Raw genomic sequence first — 11484 nt, 5'->3', positions numbered from 1 at the left:
CCCAGGTGGGCCCCCTCAGTCTGGAGAGGAGTCAATGAGACACCAGGAGAAAACAATGCCATCTTTACCATGTTCATCCATATTCATCAACTGCATCCATGTTACTATGAATGTATGAATCAATAACATCAACACTACTACACAGGGCTATCTATACCGTTATCTCCCAACCACCACACACACTCACCTGATTGGTCCCATCGAAAAGAGGCTCAATCCCATAAGTGAACATCCCATCAGAAAACATACCACTGAGAGAGAGAGAGAGAGAGAGAGAGAGAGTGAGAGAGTGAGAGAGAGGGAACACGTTCATTATATATCTGTAAGACTCCCATTATATAGCAGTGATATTAAATCAAATCACAGTGCAAATAGTCCGGGTAGCCATGATGAGCTGTTCAGGAGTCTTATGGCTTGGGGGTAGAAGCTGTTGAGAAGCCTTTTGGACCTAGACTTGGCGCTCCGGTACCGCTTACCGTGTGGTAGCAGAGAGAACAGTCTATGACTAGGGTGGCTTGAGTCTTTGACAATTGTTAGGGCCTTCCTCTAACACCGCCTGGTATAGAGGTCCTGGATGGCAGGAAGCTTGACCCCAGTGATGTACTGGGCCGTAGGCACTACCCTCTGTAGTGCCTTGCGGTCGGAGGCCGAGCAGTTGCCATACCAGTGTCACGGTTCAGATAGACGACAAGAGGACCACAATTGCGTCACACCAGAAAGTTTATTTAAACTTAAGGGAAAAGGGAAGTAGGGAGTGAGTGAAGGCTCCAGGGGTTATCCCGTCCAATGTGCTGGGTCTGTGCCTCCCCCAGTGGCAGCGATGCGTCCGATGACGCCGGTGGTTGGTGGTCCAGAAGTCCTGGGGGGAGGAAACACAGACACCGGCGGCGGATGAAAACAGGCAGAAGTACAGTTCAAGGGAAATCCAAATACGTTGTAGCAAGGCAGAAGGCTGGTCAGAGTTACCGGGGTCGAAGAGTAGTCAGGAGTCGTAATGGCAGAAAGCAGGTCTGGTTTTCCTGGGGCAGAAGAGTATCCAAGAATCAGGCAGGTCCGGGGTCACAAAACAAGGGTGAGCCAGAAGCGCGAGCACACAGGTTCGGGTGTGAGCTTTGCAGACGATCTGACAAAGGAGAGCTGAAAGACGGGACTTTAAATACTGGGAGAGGTTAGTGGGTAATGCAGCGCAGCTGGCAGAGTAATTAGAGCCGAGCAGAGCAGGGACAGGTGGAGCTCGTTAGGCTGAGTAGAGAGAGAGAGATGAGCAGAGTGGAAGATAGTGGAAACACATTAAGGTGGTAACCCGGTGGAGTGAGAGGGCTCATGACAGAACCCCCAAGGGACGGCCCCAGAAGTCCCAAGAGCAACACCACGCCGGGCGGGAGGAGGGGCCGGAGGAGGGCTAGAACTCCTCCCGAACGGTCCGGAGCGAACGCCCTCATCCTCGGAGGAAGCCGGAGGGCCGTGGTCGGGGAGATGGGACAGGTCCCGAGACAGGATCAGGCACAGGACAGGAAGCCGAGCGGGCAGGACGGTTAGGGGATCCCTCTGGGGCGGCCCCTACGGATTGCAGGTTGATCAGGATGCCGTTGGTGGAAGGCGGTGATGAGAGTCCTATCCACAATCCGACTAGCTGGCACCCAGGTCCTTTCCTCAGGTCCATAGCCCTCCCAGTCAATGAGGTACTGGGAGCCCCTACCCCTCCGTCTGGACCGAAGCAGGCGGCGGACGGTGTAAACCAGACCACCATCGACGAGCCGTGGAGGAGGAGGACAAGGCGCAGCAGGGACCAGCGGACTCTCATGAATGGGCTTAATCTTAGACACGTGGAAAGTGGGGTGCACCCTCATGGAATTAGGCAGTTGGAGCCGGACAGCAGTTGGGCTAATCACTCTTATGATAGGGAATGGGCCAATGAACCGAGGTGCCAACTTCTGCGACTCCACCCTGAGTGGCAGGTTCCTTGACGACAACCACACCCTTTGACCAACATGGTAGGTGGGAGCAGGGATTCTCCGACGGTTGGCCGGTAGTGTAGCTGGCAACGGATCTGAGAAGTGTGGCTCGGGCCTGTGACCAGGTGCGGCGACATCGACGGGCAAACGCAAGTGCAGATGGGCAAGTAACCTCCCCTTCCTGACTGGCAAATAGAGGAGGCTGGTATCCATAAACACATTGGAAAGGGGACATACCGATGGCAGAGCAGGTCAGAGAATTGTGTGCGTACTCCACCCATGTCAATTGCTGCGACCAGGAGTGGGGGTTGCGTGAAGTCATGCATCGCAGTGCCTTCTCGAGCTCCTGATTTGCCCGCTCCGACTGCCCATTGGATTGGGGATGGAATCCGGAAGTCAGACTGACTGTGGCTCCCCAGCAGGTGACAGAACTCCTTCCAAAAAGCGGAGGAGAATTGTGGACCACGGTCAGAAACTACATCCTTTGGCAGTCCGTGGATCCGGAAGACGTGTTCCAGGACCACCTGGGCGGTCTCCCTTGGCGGTTGGGAGCTTGGGGAGGGGAATGAAGTGTGCCATCTTGCTGAATCGGTCAACTATGGTGAGAATGACGGTCTTGCCCCTTGAAGGGGGCAGCCCCGTGACAAAGTCAAGGGCGATGTGAGACCAGGGACGTCTGGGCACAGGCAGGGGCTGCAGCAATCCGGCTGGGGGCTGGCAGGACGACTTGTGTTGGTTGCAGATGGGGCAGGCTTGGACGAATTCCCGTACATCCTTTCTCAGAGCGGGCCACCAGAACCTCTGGGCGAGCAGGTTGTAAGTGCGGGTGGAGCCAGGGTGACAAGCTAGGCGGAGTCATGTCCCCACTGAACGACCTGGGACCTTAGGTTTTCGGGGACAGGCGGTCAGCTGGGCAAGTGCTGGGACCGGGCTGGTTACGGACTTCCAGCACCTGTTCCTCAACAGCCCAGGTCAGAGCTGCTACGATGCAGGGACTTGGCAGAATCGACACAGGATCCTTGGAGGGGTTGTCATCCTTCTGGAATTGACGGGAGAGGGCGTCTGGCTTGGTGTTGCGTGATCCAGGCCGGTATGACAGAGTGAAATTAAACCTGGTGAAGAACAGGGCCCAGCGGGACTGCCTGGAGTTCAACCGTTTGGCCGTGCGGATGTACTCCAAGTTCTTATGATCGGTCCAAACGAGAAATGGAATGGTGGACCCCTCCAGCCAGTGACGCCACTCCTCCAAGGCAAGCTTCACAGCCAGCAGCTCTCGGTTCCCTTTGTCGTAATTGCACTCCAGAGGGGGACAACCGACGTGAGAAAAAGGCACAGGGATGGAGCTTCCTATCCTCCGCAGCCCACTGAGAAATCACAGCACCAACTCCCACATCCGAGCGTCCACCTCCACAATGAATTGCCGGTCCACGTCAGGCATCTGGAGGATGGGAGCGGAGGTGAACCTACCTTGAGGGTACTGAAGGCCTTGTCGGCTGCTGGGGTCCAGGTGAAGGGTTGCTTGGTGCTGGTTAGAGCAGTGAGAGGGGCAGCAACGGTACTGTAGTTCCGGATAAACTTTCTATAGAAGTTAGCAAACCCCAGAAACTGTTGCAGCTTCTTTCTGTTCTCCGAACTGGCCATGACGTGACTGCTGATACTTTGGCAGGATCCATTTGGATACTTCCCTCTGCCACTATGTACCCCAGGAAGGCCACTGTCTTGACGTGAAACTCACATTTCTCTGCCTTGGCGTAGAGGGAATTCTCCAGAAGACGATGAAGGACTTGCTGGACATGGCGGGTGTGTTCAGACAGGTTTCTGGAGTAGATTAAGATGTCATCCAGGTAAACGAAGACAAACTTGTTTAACATGTCCCGCAGTACATCATTCACTAGAGCCTGGAACACAGCAGGAGCATTGGTGAGGCCAAAAGGCATAACCAGATACTCGTAGTGGCCTGTTGGTGTATTGAATGCGGTCTTCCATTCATCTCCCTCCCGGATCCGCACTAGGTGGTAAGCGTTTCTGAGATCCAACTTGGTAAAAACAGTGGCTCCCTGGAGCAACTCAAAAGCAGAGGTGAGCAGAGGGAGAGGGTAACGGTTTTCACTGTGATGTCGTTGAGTCCCCTGTAGTCGATGCAGGGCGAAGAGATCCGTCCCTCTTCCCCCACAAAGAAGAAGCCAGCACCAGCCGGAGATGAAGATGAACGGATCAATCCTGTGGACAGAGAGTCATTGATGTAGTCCTCCATGGACCTTCTTTCAGGAGCAGACAACGAATAAAGCCGGCCCCTTGGAGGGGCTGTTCCAGGGAGGAGGTCGATGGCACAGTCGTACGGTCGGTGAGGGGCAGAGATGTGGCTCTTGCTTTGTTAAACACTTCTCTGAGACCATGGTAGCATTCTGGGACATGGGAGAGGTCAGGGGCGGAGTTAGTAGGTACTGGCCGAGGGGGTAGTGCGGCAGCAAGCAGGCAGGTTCGGTGGCAGTCCTCTCCCCACTCCTGATCACCCCGGTCACCCAGTCGAGCTGAGGGTTGTGCCGGGCGGAGCCATGGGTAACCCAGGATGAGGGGTTGGCCTGGAGAGGGGAGCAGGTGAAACTGGATAGTTTCCTGATGGTTTTCCGGACAGACCCATCAAGACCGGGGCCGTGACATGAGTGACCGATCCGAGTAAGTGTCCGTCCAGTGCCCGGGCAGGAATAGGAGGTGTCAAACGGAGGTTCTCCAGTCCCAGTTGGCGTGCCAGCTTGATGTCCATTATGTTGGCTTGGCGCCAGAATCCACCAGAGCAGCCAGGGTGTGAGTAGAGTCAGAGAGGCGGAGGTGAACTTGCAGCAAGGGTTTGCGGTCGGAGGACTGGGTGGTCATTGAGCTCAACCGGACTCCCCCTATGCCCGGTGAGCTTCGGCTTTTAAAGGGCAGGTTACCACACGATGTCCATCACCTCCACAATAGAGGCAGAGGTTTGAGGTGAAGCGGCGCTGGCGCTCTGCAGGAGTGAGAGAGGCTCGCCCAATCTCCATAGGCTCAGACTGATCAAGCTGACTTGGGTGAGTGGCAGTAGCTGACAGGAGCCCAGTCGGATCTCTCCGAATGCCGGTAGTTGGTGGACCTTGGCGCCCCCCTCTCACGGCAGCGGGTCTGTATCCTTCTGTCGATCCGGACAGTCAGTGCGATGGCTTCATCAAGAGTGGAAGGCAGTTCATGGGAGACCAACTCGTCCTTGATATAGTCTGCCAAGCTATGGAAGAACGCGTCCACCAACGATGGTGTGTTCCAAGAACTTCGTCTTGCCAGGGTTCGGAAGTCGATGGAATGGTCTGCGACTGTACGTCTGCCTTGTCGAATACTGAACAGTTCACGAGACGCCTCTGCGGTTGGTGAACCCAGGTCAAACACCCTCAGCATCTCCTCAGCAAACAGGTCGAAGGTTGCACATGCGGGGGTTTGACGTTCGAACTCTGCTGTTCCCCAGAGTCGAGCTCGGCCCGTCAGGTGAGTGATGGCATACCCGACCCTAGCCCCCTCCGTGGCGAAGGTCCTTGGCTGCAAGGAGAACTGAAGTCGGCAGCTAGTCAGGAATGGCCGGACCTGGGTAGAATCGCCGTTGAACCGCTCGGGGTTTCCAATCTTGGGTTCCGGGCAGCGGCTGAAATGACCGGGGCAGGTAACTCGGAGGCAGGGCTGGTGGGCAGACTGGCTGGGGTAAGGTTGGTGAGGAGTTGGATGATCCTGGCGAGTTGTTGTTGCTGCTGCTGGGACTGCTGCTGGTGCTGCTGGAACTGCTGATGCTGTTGGTAGCCGACCTGAAGCAGAGAGGTGATGTCGCCGCTCATGCGGCCTAGCTCTCTCTCAGTGTGTTCCAGGCGTAGCATGGCGGTGGGTTGCTCAGGTTCTTCGGTTTCCATGTCGGGGGAAGTGTGCGCTGAGTCCATGATGGTCAGATCGTACTGTCACGGTTCAGATAGACGACAAGAGGACCACAATTGCGTCACACCAGAAAGTTTATTTAAACTTAAGGGAAAAGGGAAGTAGGGAGTGAGTGAAGGCTCCAGGGGTTATCCCGTCCAATGTGCTGGGTCTGTGCCTCCCCCAGTGGCAGCGTGCGTCCGATGACGCCGGTGGTTGGTGGTCCAGAAGTCCTGGGGGGAGGAAACACAGACACAACGGGGGCGGATGAAAACAGGCAGAAGTACAGTTCAAGGGAAATCCAAATACGTTGTAGCAAGGCAGAAGGCTGGTCAGAGTTACCGGGGTCGAAGAGTAGTCAGGAGTCGTAATGGCAGAAAGCAGGTCTGGTTTTCCTGGGGCAGAAGAGTATCCAAGAATCAGGCAGGTCCGGGGTCACAAAACAAGGGTGAGCCAGAAGCGCGAGCACACAGGTTCCGGGTGTGAGCTTTGCAGACGATCTGACAAAGGAGAGCTGAAAGACGGGACTTTAAATACTGGGAGAGGTTAGTGGGTAATGCAGCGCAGCTGGCAGAGTAATTAGAGCCGAGCAGAGCAGGGACAGGTGGAGCTCGTTAGGCTGAGTAGAGAGAGAGAGATGAGCAGAGTGGAAGATAGTGGAAACACATTAAGGTGGTAACCCGGTGGAGTGAGAGGGCTCATGACAACCAGGCGGTGATGCAACCAGTCAGGATGCTCTCGATGGTGCAGCTGTAGAACTTGTTGAGGATCTGAGGACCCATGCCAAATCTTTTCAGTATCCTGAGGGGGAATAGGTTTTGTCGTGCCCCTCTTCACGACTGTCTTGGTGTGTTTGGACCATGATAGTTCGAACTTGAAGCTCTCAACCTGTTCCACTACAGCCCCGTCGATGAGAATGGGGGCGTGCTCAGTCCTCTTTTTTTCCTGTAGTCCAAAATCATCTCCTTTGTCTTGATCACATTGAGCGAGAGGTTGTTATCCTGGCACCACACGGCCAGGTCTCTGACCTCCTCCCTATAGGCTGTCTCATCGTTGTCGGTGATCAGGCCTACCACTGTTGTGTCGTCTGCAAACTTAATGATGGTGTTGGAGTCATGCCTGGCCATGCAGTCATGGGTGAACAGGGAGTACAGGGGGACTGAGCACGCACCACTGAGGGGCCACCGTGTTGAGGATCAGTATGGCAGACGTGTTATTACCTACCCTTACCACCTGGGGGCGGCCCGTCAGGAAGTCCAGGATCCAGTTGCAGAGGGAGGTGTTTAGTCCCAGGATCCTTAGCTTAGTGTTGAGCTTTGAGGGCACTATGGTGTTGAACACTGAGCTGTAGTCAATGAATAGCATTCTCACGTAGGTGTTCCTCTTGTCCAGGTGGGAAAGGGCAGTGTGGAGTACAATAGAGATTGCATCATCTGTGGATCTGTTGGGGCGGTATGCAAATTGGAGTGGGTCTAGGATTTCTGGGATAATGGTGTTGATGTGAGCCATGACCAGCCTTTCAAAGCGCTACAGACGTGAGTGCTACGGGTCGTTATTCATTTAGGCAGGTTATCTTAGTGTCCTTGGGCACAGGGACTATGGTGGTCTGCTTGAAACATGTTGGTATTACAGACTCAGTCAGGGACATGTTGAAAATTTTAGTGAAGACACTTGCCAGTTGGTCAGCACATGCTCAGTGTACACGTCCTGGTAATCCATCTGGCCCTGCAGCCTTGTGACCTGCTTAAAAGTCTTACTCACATCGGCTATGGAGAGCATGATCACATAGTCATCCGGATCAGCTGATGCTCTCATGCATGCTTCAGTGTTGCTTGCCTCGAAGCGAGCATAGAAGTGATTTAGCTCATCTGGTAGGCTTGTGTCACTGGGCAATTGCTTCCCTTTGTAGTCTGTAATAGTTTTCAAGCCCTGCCACATCCGATGAGCGTCAGAGCCGGTGTAGTACAATTCAATCTTGTCCTGTATTGACTCTTTGCCTGTTTGATGGTTCGTCAGAGGGCATAGGGGGATTTCTTATAAGCTTCCGGGTTAGAGTCCCGCTCCTTGAAAGCGGCAGCTCTACCCTTTAGCTCAGTGTGGATGTTGCCTGTAATCCATGGCTTCTGGTTGGGGTATGTACGTACGGTCACTGTGGGGACAACATCATCGATGCACTTATTGATGAAGCCAGTGACTGATGTGGTGTACTCCTCAATGCTATCTGAAGAATCCCGGAACATATTCCAGTCTGTGCTAGCAAAACAGACCTGTAGCTTAGCATCTGCGTCATCTGACCACTTTTTTATTAACCGAGTCACTGGTGCTTCCTGCTTTAGTTTTGCTTATAAGCAGGAATCAGGAGGATAGAGTTATGGTCAGATTTGCCAAATGGAGGGCGAGGGAGAGCTTTGTATGCGTCTCTGTGTGTGGAGTAAAGGTGGTCTAGAGTTTTTTTTCCTCTGGTTGCACATTGAACATGCTGATAGAAATTAGGTAGAACGGATTTAAGTTTCCCTGCATTAAAGTCCACGGCCACTACGAGCGCTGCCTCTGGATGAGCGTTTTCCTGTCTGCTTATGGCCTTATACAGCTCATTGAGTGCAATCTTAGTGCCGGCATCGGTTTGTGGTGGTAGATAGACAGCTACAAAAAATATAGATGAAAACTCTCTTGGTAAATAGTGTGGTCTACAGCTTATAATGCGATACTCTACCTCAGGCGAGCAAAACCCTTGAGACTTCCTTAGTACACTGAAGATCAAAGATGCCATTTAACTTATCAAAGGCATAGTGCCAGTATTGTACCAAGTCAGTGTGGTGAGGCAAGGCCATTGACAGACAGTATATAACTATGGGGGAGAGGCTCACCATAGGCCAAGACAGGTGGAGAGAGCTCCCCCAGGACTCTGGTAAGCCCCTCAACCTCCCTTGGTAGTAGCAGTGCTCCCCCTCCCTGTGGACACAAATACCATACTATTGTTAATATACAGTCACATGCTCAAGTAAGTCGACTGCGTAGTGGTACATTGGTTTGTAGGTTTCCACACACTGACTGAGGAGGACGGGGATGCTCATTTCACAGTCCCCTAAAAAAACAATATGGAGTCCCCAGGAGTTGTGCTTTAAACAGTTTCTACTTCTATTCTCTCTGTCTCTCTGTCTGTCTCTCTCTCCCTCCCTCCATTATACTGCCAGCAGTATGTACTATATGTGACCTACTTGTCCTCCACTCTACTCTATTCCTACTTTAGCTACCGCTCTGACAAAGCAGGGGTCTTCTTTTCAGGGAGCTTATACATAAATCCAACATTATGTTGCTCCACAGTGGGAACAGCATGGCAGGAACAACATGGAGTGAGAATGCATTGGGCTGGCTAAGAATAAACCTGTTCCTAGAGCAGTGGATGCTAAAGTGTGGAAGAGGAGAACCACACACGAGACCTCAACACAGAGGAAGAAGAGGGCATCCATTTACAACACTAATGCTCATTCTGAATAAAACATCTATCCATCTCACAATCTTGCCTGCAACTAGCTGAGCCCCATCCTTCATTGGTGTGAAAGAGCTGGCCTACTCTAACACTTAAAATGTTTAAAACAATCACTTTTAAAAACAGCAGAGCAAATAAAACCATTGGCAGTAAAAACATCACCTTGGTTGGAGAACTCCCCAAACATTTCTTACACATGGTTAGAAAGACAATGAGAACACAGTAACAATTAACAAGACAATTAGCAGTTGGGGTGTGTGCAATCGGTAATCAGGACAGGCTATGGAATGTTTGAATTGAATGGCAAATAAACAGAAATACAAAGAGAAGCATATTAGGCTACTTGCTTTGACAGTTATACACTCAGTGGCCTGTTTATTAGGTACACCCATCTAGTACTGGGTCGGAGCCCCCTTTGCATGGAAACGTTGCTCAATTGGTATCAAGGGACCTAACGTGTGCCAGGAAAACATTCCCAACACCATTACGCCACCACCAGCCTGTACAGTTGACACCAGACAGGATGGGGCCATGGACTCATGCTGCTTACGCCAAATCCTGACTCTGCCATCAGCAAGACACAACAGGAACTGGGATTCGTTGGACCAGGCAATGTTTTTCCACTCCTCAATTGTCCATTGTTTTTGATCACGTGCCCACTGGAGCCGCTTCTTCTTGTTTTTAGCTGATAGGAGTGGAACCCGGTGTGGTTGTCTGCTGCAATAGCCCATCCGTGACAAGGACCTCGTGAAGAGTTGTGCATTCCGAGATACCATTCTGCACACCACTGTTGTACTGCGCCATTATTTGCCTGTTCGTGACCTTTCCATTAGCTTGCACGATTCTTGCCATTCTGCTTCGACCTCTCATCAACGAGCTGTTTTCCCCCACAGGACTGACGCTGACCAGATGTTTGTTGTTTGTCGCATCATTCTCTGTAAAACCTAGACACTGTCGTGCCTTAAAAGCCCAGGAGGCAGGACGTTTCTGAGATACCACTCAAAATAGCTTAGGTCACTCGTTTTGCCCATTCTAACGATCAATTGAATAGTAACTGAATGCCTCGTTGCCTGTCTGCCTGCTTTATATAGCAAACACGGCCACGCGACTCACTGTCTGTAGGAGCAAACCATTTCCATGAACGGGGTGGTGTACCTAAGTATAAGTCTGAGTATAAGTCTCTAGTCCAGGTGAAGGCCTCTCCTTCAAAATTAGTCTCCTTCAAAAGATTAGAAACACTTTCCCGTAATGACTCATCTAAAGTGGTCATTGAGCCACTACTGAGTATGAGATTGGGATAGCAGGAATACAATACCACTCTAATAAAAGCAGAGATAGAGAGAGACACAGCAACCACAGTTGGCATAGAGTCAAGTGCTTGGCCTGGTCTGGCAGGTCTGGCAGTGCGAGTATGTGGCTCCATCCCTGCAGGCGTACTGTACATCCTCCCACCCACACCACTGCTCTCTGAAAGAACCAACTGTCTGCAAAACCACACACAGAATTACTCTCTCTGATACCATCACCCATCCTGCCGTTGTATTCACTGGCCTTTTACTCTCATTTTTCCTCTTCCTTCTCCTCCCCTCTCTCTCTCTGTCTTATTTCATTCTCCTCTCTGCCAAGAACTTAATGACACTGCAGAGCTGACTCGTTGCCATGGGAACAGGCTCCTGATTGGCTAGTGTGGGCAGAGGGAGAGTTGGGAATGAGAGTGTGTGGATCAAAGGGAGGCTCTTGCTGAGGCTGGGGGGCGAGGGGCAGTTAGTAACGTGTGTAGTACAATGAACCAAATAGAAAAAAACACTACTTTTCCCCACTGGTTTTCTGGAGGCACTGACATTCCTGTAGTAGTCTACTAGCCACTCAATCACACAGTGCATTCCTGATACTGTAGCACTCATTCATTTTCACTTACTTTTCATGAGATTGTGGTCAACACTAATGTCATTCCATCTGATAAGGATGGGCGTATCTGATTTCAGTAAGACACAAAACAGATCTCTATAGCCTACTGGACAATAACATACAATGTCTACAATATGTCTACAGTATGTCTACAGTATGTCTACAGTACGCAGAAAACACAGGAGCTTTATCAGAGGCATGGTTAGAACTTCTATT

At 51.8% G+C, this 11484-nt stretch overlaps 1 long non-coding RNA gene across 1 annotated transcript; it reads right to left on the bottom strand.

The window, feature by feature from the left end:
• On the bottom strand, positions 1 to 8777 carry LOC123482608. The gene is made up of 3 exons (XR_006657807.1): positions 8738 to 8777; positions 188 to 251; positions 1 to 20 (listed from the first exon to the last, which is right to left on the bottom strand). It is a non-coding gene; the product is annotated as an uncharacterized LOC123482608 (long non-coding RNA).
• Positions 8778 to 11484: the final 2707 nt, after the last annotated feature.

Source organism: Coregonus clupeaformis, chromosome 35 (genome assembly GCF_020615455.1).
Source record: "Coregonus clupeaformis isolate EN_2021a chromosome 35, ASM2061545v1, whole genome shotgun sequence".
Lineage (NCBI taxonomy): Eukaryota > Metazoa > Chordata > Actinopteri > Salmoniformes > Salmonidae > Coregonus > Coregonus clupeaformis.
This window is presented reverse-complemented; position numbering and strand designations above follow the sequence as displayed.